We start from the raw sequence: 7338 nt of genomic DNA on the forward strand, positions 1-7338 counted from the left end.
CAGCTGGGTGCCTCTTCTTGATGGTGGTCCTAGAGTCTTTTGTTTTCCCCTGACCTTTGTTCCTCCTTCTTAGCACCAGCTAGACGTTCCTCTTTCTGCCTCCTCAGTCACCTTCCTCAGGGCCTTCCTCAGCTCTGGTCTTGTCATTATCATTTTTGATGTTCCCACAAAACCTTGGCATCCCCCCTCCACACTGTAGGAAACAGCACAATGTCTGGTTGTAACAAGATTGCGGTGATTTCTGTGGGGAAGTGAAGCTGCTGATTGAAGTTTACTCTTAAGGTCCAGTTGCTCCACGGTGTCAGGATTGCTTCCGCTTTGTCATGTGCTGCTTCTCTTTGTTCGGCAAAGTGGATCAGCAGTTTTTGTGGAGGAGGATGACCTCTATTTGCTTCCAGTCTGCTCTGGTCCCGCCGACTGCTGCCTGGCGTCTCAGTCACTGATGGCCTCACTGACTTTTTCCTCTGCCTTCTGCTTGCACTTGGTTACTTCTTGCCTACTAGGTTGTATATTGTATATAGGAGTGTTATATATACACTATATTACCAAAAGTATTCGCTCACCTGCCTTTACTCATACTATGAACTGAAGTGCCATCCCATTCCTAACCCATAGAGTTCAATATGATGTCGGTCCACCTTTTGCAGCTATTACAGCTTCAACTCTTCTGGGAAGACTGTCCACAAGGTTGAGGAGAGTGTTTATAGGAATTTTTGACCATTCTTCCAAAAGCGCATTGGTGAGGTCACACACTGATGTTGGTCGAGAAGGCCTGGCTCTCAGTCTCCGCTCTAATTCATCCCAAAGGTGTTCTATCGGGTTCAGGTCAGGACTCTGTGCAGGCCAGTCAAGTTCATCCACACCAGACTCTGTCATCCATGTCTTTATGGACCTTGCTTTGTGCACTGGTGCACAGTCATGTTGGAAGAGGAAGGGGCCCGCTCCAAACTGTTCCCACAAGGTTGGGAGCATGGAATTGTCCAAAATGTTTTGGTATCCTGAAGCATTCAAAGTTCCTTTCACTGGAACTAAGGGGCCAAGCCCAGCTCCTGAAAAACAACCCCACACCATAATTCCTCCTCCACCAAATTTCACAGTCGGCACAATGCAGTCTGAAATGTACCGTTCTCCTGGCAACCTCCAAACCCAGACTCGTCCATCAGATTGCCAGATGGAAAAGCGTGATTCATCACTCCAGAGAACGCGTCTCCACTGCTCTAGAGGCCAGTGGCGGCGTGCTTTACACCATTGCATCCGACGCTTTGCATTGCACTTGGTGATGTGTGGCTTGGCTGCAGCTGCTCGGCCATGGAAACCCATTCCATGAAGCTCTCTGCGTACTGTACTTGGGCTAATCTGAAGGTCACATGAAGTTTGTAGCTCTGTAGCAATTGACTGTGCAGAAAGTCGGCGACCTCTTTGCACTATGCGCTTCAGCATCCGCTGACCCCTCTCCGTCACTTTACGTGGCCTACCACTTCGTGGCTGAGTTGCTGTTGTTCCCAAACGCTTCCATTTTGTTATAATAGAGCTGACAGTTGACTGTGGAATATTTAGGAGCGAGGAAATTTCACGACTGGATTTGTTGCACAGGTGGCATCCTATGACAGTGCCACGCTGGAATTCACTGAGCTCCTGAGAGCGGCCCATTCTTTCACAAATGTCTTGTTTCACAGTCTGCATGCCTGAGTGCTTGATTTTATACACCTGTGGCCAGGCCAAGTGATTAGGACACCTGATTCTGATCATTTGAATGGGTGAGCGAATACTTTTGGTAATATAGTGTACTTTCTATTTTATTTTTATTTTGTTTTTTAATCTATTTAATTCTTATCTATTTTTTACTTGCACAATCCTGGAGTTGTTGCAATTGCATTTCACTGCTGCTGTACCCGTACATCATGCATGTGACGAATAAAAATCTTGAATCTTGAATCTTGAATTTTGAATCTAGAAATCAGCAATTTTTTCTCTCTGTCCTCAGCCTGACAGGACAAAGCAGATTTAATTTAATTCAATTTTGTGCCCCACACTGTTCAGTGAACACTGTATTTGGAACAAAGTGGGCAACATCGGTTGTTGTGGCAAACTGCAGGGCACAATACACAGCAGCCTATGTGGCAGGATACGGTAGGACAGTTGGCAGCAGTGTGGTGTGCACCTCCCTGGATTTTTTTCTCAGAGATTTGGTGGTTGGATTTGTTTTCTTTGCACACTTTTGGTACACAAAAGATCCCTAATGGCCTTTAAATGTAGTTTTAGCCAACAGCAAAGCCCAGAAGAAGGTGCAACTGGTACAACATAGTTACTACGAAGTAACTCCAGGTCTACCAGTAGGGGTGCAGCCTCTAACCTACAGACCCAGCTGCCCTCTTCTATTGAGTTTGCTTGAATGCCGTCCTTGTAATGTAATTCCTCCTGATTGGTATAAGTCAATAGCAAAGTATGCTAGAGAATGACGTCTGTATTCATAGAACTGGAGTTTCTTCCCAGTAACCATTCTTTTTCCCATGCTCTCCCTAGGTCAGACACCAGCCTGCCATCTGGACAGAAGGGTAACAGAGAATGAGAAATTAATTAATATATTACTCACAATCAACATGTGCTGATTGGTGGATGCAGTCAGGCCCAAGTAATAGCAAAAGTATAATCTGACAGATCTACATTTGACAGATTTTTATAGCTTTTCAGCTGGCAGCAATGTCTTAAGATCACAAGTTTAATGTCAGTTGTTGTTGTTGTTGTTTTACCATGGATGTGAGCTATATGGCATTATCATGGCAGCCACTCTACTTGAGGTCAGGTAAAATGTGTGGAAGATGGAGGTCAGGTAAAATGTGTGGAAGTTAAAAAAAAAAAAAAAAGTCTTTATCCAAACCATCAGGAACTTTAACACACCTTTATGACCAAAACAGCTGAAGCACATGGCTTTTTTTTTTTTTTTTTTTTTTTTTTTTAATATCTGCACACTCGCCCTGATCCCTTGGTAAAACTCAGCCTCACCACACACTCTTTCAGGTTGACTTCAGGCTTTTTCATGTTTTCTTTCCACCTTTTTCCATCAAATTTGAGCTCATTAAGCTTAACTACACTTCGGGATAAAACACCGTTGTAGCCTTTTTCATTCCCCCTCAACAAGAGTGCTTTGATTTGTTTAATGTTTCGAGGAGTGGATTTATTTTCCGCTGTTTTCATGTTTTTCGATTTCCCACAAAGAGCAGTTTTTTACAGTCCGACTTACAAAAAGAAATTTGATGTGTTCTTTATCATTATAATGGGAGGCCAGGATTAAGAAAAAGGCCCACAATTGGATTAGGAACTATATTTATTTTTTAATACTTGGCGACCAACATTTACTGTAATATGCTGACCGAATGCTAATACGGGTTTGAAATCCATCACGTCCTGCTCTGATGTTTCCCTCCCATCTGTTTCCCCTTCAGACAAGTGGATTACCGCACTGCCTAGGGGCCCATGATGTAATGGAAAAACGAAATACGTATTCCTATGGGATCGCTAAGACCAGTGTGACTTTGTGCGGTTTCTTTCTGAATACTGTCCTTTGCCCTTGTAATACCGTAATAATGATGATGTCATGTCATAGACCTAATCACGGAGGCCTTTATGGTGTGTGTTTAAGTGTGACTGTGACTGAGAATGTACCATAAAGAGGTTGCAAGGAGTCTCCAAATGGCTCTGTAATGGTGTTAAATGAGGTGAACTAATGTACTGGTGCATTATCTAACCATAATTATGAGACACCTTCCTTGAATCCAATGAGATTAATAGAGAGCCCCCCATGAAGTCGGCCACTTCATTTCTCATCTCCCTTTCAGCTCTGTAATTTCTATGAAGGTCCAAGTCACACAACATAAAAAAAAAAAAAGATTACATCACACCAGGTATGTTTTTTTTTTTTTTTTGCAAAGAACATTAACAATATTTTATTATTTTGAAATAATGTCAGATGCAGCAAACAAAGATAAATTCATTTTCCAAATCCAAGGTGGCAATATTCAAATAATTACATTCAGCTAAAAGAGGAAGAAAAGTATTGAAAGAATAAGAGGAAAGAAAATAATAATTTAAAAAAGGACTCAAACTTCAGAGGGAAGTGTGTGTTGAATATGTGTGTGTGTGTGTGTGTGTGTGTGTGTGTGTGTGTATATATGTTTGTCAGTGTTTATGGTGAATGTTGATGATATTGTATGATGGATCTGACAATAACAGCACGATGCAAATGGCGCAGTACATTCATTTTGGGTCTACTAATTCCTTATACCCTGTTAGTTCATAGTGTCTTTGTCTCTGTCGGGTGAATTGCATGGCTTTTGCCCTCTGGACGTCCCTTTGACCGTGTTTACAAGCATTTAATTTGAATTTAATGATGTTGTTGTTCTCCTTCTCTGTGCATCTGTGAATCTGCTGAATCCAGTTGAGGAAATGCACCTGAATCTGTGTATCTGCAGGTGTCTGACACTGTGGGCATGTGCATGTGTGTGTGTGTGTGTATGTATGTGTATGTGTGCATGAGGACTGCCTCGGTGTCACTGTGCGCACCCAAAGCCCCAAGGATTATGGGATGTTTTAATTAAAACCAACCATGGTGGCGGAGGCTAATGTGGGTTAAACACAGACCATCTCTCTTGCTCTCTCTCTCTCTCTGTCTGTGTGTGTGTGTGTGTGTGTGTGTGTGTGTGTGTGTGTGTGTGTGTGTGTGTGTGTGTGTGTGTGAAACTACACTCACTCTCCAACTGAAACTCCTGCAACAGTTTTCAGATGAGTTCTCAGTTGCGTATGCAAGCTGTGTCCTAATATTCACCATCAGGGGCCTGTAGTGTGCTGAGAGCGGCTCCCAGGCTCTTCAGCTTTGTTCTAAAATGGTAACTAGGCTATAAGGTGATGGGGCACCACCACTGACTGAATATTCATACGCCCTCCTGGCTTGCCACTGTCTGACAGATGTTTTGATGTCTTTTTATAGCGCTAGCTTCTCCCGCCACTATCACACACTCACACACACACACACACACACACACACACACAAACGCACACACTCACACACACACAGAATCTAGAGCAGTTGCAAGAGCACTTCTCTCTGATAAGTATCCAATGTCAGTGCTTGCCTGAAGCAAAGGGCCACACACTAAAACACACACACACACACACACAAAGAGGGAACATGTTTCATTCTAAAAGCCATCTGCCTGATTCAAGGACAGTGGGGTGCTCCTCTTTTATTGAGAAACAAAAAATAATTTGCCACTGTTTGGACCTGACAAAAAACAAGGAGTGTGTCTTTTCATCACCCCGACACCCATTTCCACAAACCCCTCAGAGCTTTCTGGGATAGCTAAGCTCGAAAATGTTTCACTTAGGAAAAGCTTGGGTGGGAGGAGGGGTTCAAAGAAAGGGAAGGGAGGGTGGAGGCGGAGTGAAGGGGAAAAAAGACATGACGGGTGAAAGACAGACAAGAGAGATATGCATCTCCTGTTCATCAGGCGGTTTCATAATCGCTGGCTAATTGCCTGTCGGCAAAGGTAGCACTCAGATGTCCCCTTAGTTACGTAATGAGCCCCCAGTGGGTGAAGATGGAAGGGGTGGGGGTGGTGTGTGTGTGTGTGTGTGTGTGTGTAGGGGAGGGGGGGGGGGGGGTGTTCGGGAGGGATGGGCAGAACAAGTGAGGATGCAAAGAGAAAAGGACAGAGACAAAGAGGGATGAGAGGACAAATGCAGAGAGACGGCAGAGGAGAGACGAGGGTGAGATGGGAGGAAATGACAGGCTGGCGGAGAAGAGAAAGATGGAGAGGGTTAGACACATATATCAGGCTGTCTGTGTCTGTGTGTGTGTGTGTGTGTATGAGTGTGTGTGTCAACGTGAATTCTTGTATTTCCACACTTGAACGGGTCAAACGCCCTTACAAGTGTAGACAGATGAAGAAAATAACCTAAAAGGGAGGATATTTTAGTATTCCTCACTTCTGTAAGCAGAAAATCTTGGATTTAGGGTTGAAATTGGCTAGATTTAAGATTATGTTTAGGTTAGAGTAAAGGTTAAGGTTAGGGAATTAATGTTTTCATGGTCTTCACAAATGCAGTGTGTGTGTGTGTGTGTGTGTGTGTGAGAGAGAGAGTGAGGGAGAAAGAGATTGAGAGAGAGAGAGGGAGACAGCTTGGTAGATGAAAACCCCATAACACCAAGGTGCCCGTCCTCCACTCCCTCATAAACAAACAGACATACACACACTCAGACACACTCTCTCTCCCCTTCTCTCTCTCTCTCTCACACACACACACACACACACAGACTGTGCTTAGTGGCGGGAAGGGAGGGGGAGGGGGCACTCTCCGAGAAACAGACAGAGAGCGAATGCACGGCGGACAGAGCAGGTTGATAAATAGAGGGGGCGCCGAACAATGCCACGCTCGTGTCACCGCGCCAGGACAAAAGCACAACCTCGCCACGCTAACATCGTCGGGCTTTTAATGTCAACTAAAAGGACAGTGACGCAAATCGCCTCTGGAAGTGGATATTACTTCAAAAAAGAAAGAAAACAAAACAAAACAAACAAAAAAAAATTAAACCAAGACCAGCTACAATGGCAAAATACACAGAGGGGACGCGACAGGATAAAGTAAGCTTCTGGATGAGCAACTTTTTGTGGCTTTTTGCTGTTTAGTGGAGCTCTGAGCCTCTAGAAAAGGGAGATGGCTGCTTAGGGATGGAAGCCAAGCTATGGCCTGAGTCTATGGCGAGCGAGAGGTGAAAGGTCAACATGAAAGACAAGGTGGTCATGTGATGATGATGGTGATGATGCAGTTTGGGAGGTGAAGGGTGATTTATGAAAGGCACAGCTTCAATGGTTCCCCCTGAGTTGTCGCTGTCTCTCCCCACTCTTCTAAGCGGGACTCCTCGCTTACCGGGTGTTGTTTTGAACCGAGTTCACACACCAGCATGGATCAGGAATTTGTTTTAAAGTCAGCTGATACAACGCTGTCACCCCTTCTCAAAGGTTTCGTTTCAAAGCAACATAGGTACGATTTGTTCTCTCTGAAGAGCACCAATAAAAGTCAAACCGCCAACGAGAGCTCAGCTACACCAGACACACCGTTTAAAGGGAATCGCTGCATTAGAGGGGTTTTGGAATGGATATACAATGCAAGCTTAATGAGCCTGCTGACATCGTACAATACATCCACACACACACACAGGTGCACGCACAACATCTAACATAGCACAAACGCTCAGAGACACACATTGAGGCTTATCTAAGGAGGGGAAAGGAGACTGAATCTGTGCTTTAATTATTTGTAAAAAATAACTATGCACATCAC

This window comes from Myripristis murdjan, chromosome 13, assembly GCF_902150065.1.
Source record: "Myripristis murdjan chromosome 13, fMyrMur1.1, whole genome shotgun sequence".
Classification (NCBI taxonomy): domain Eukaryota; kingdom Metazoa; phylum Chordata; class Actinopteri; order Holocentriformes; family Holocentridae; genus Myripristis; species Myripristis murdjan.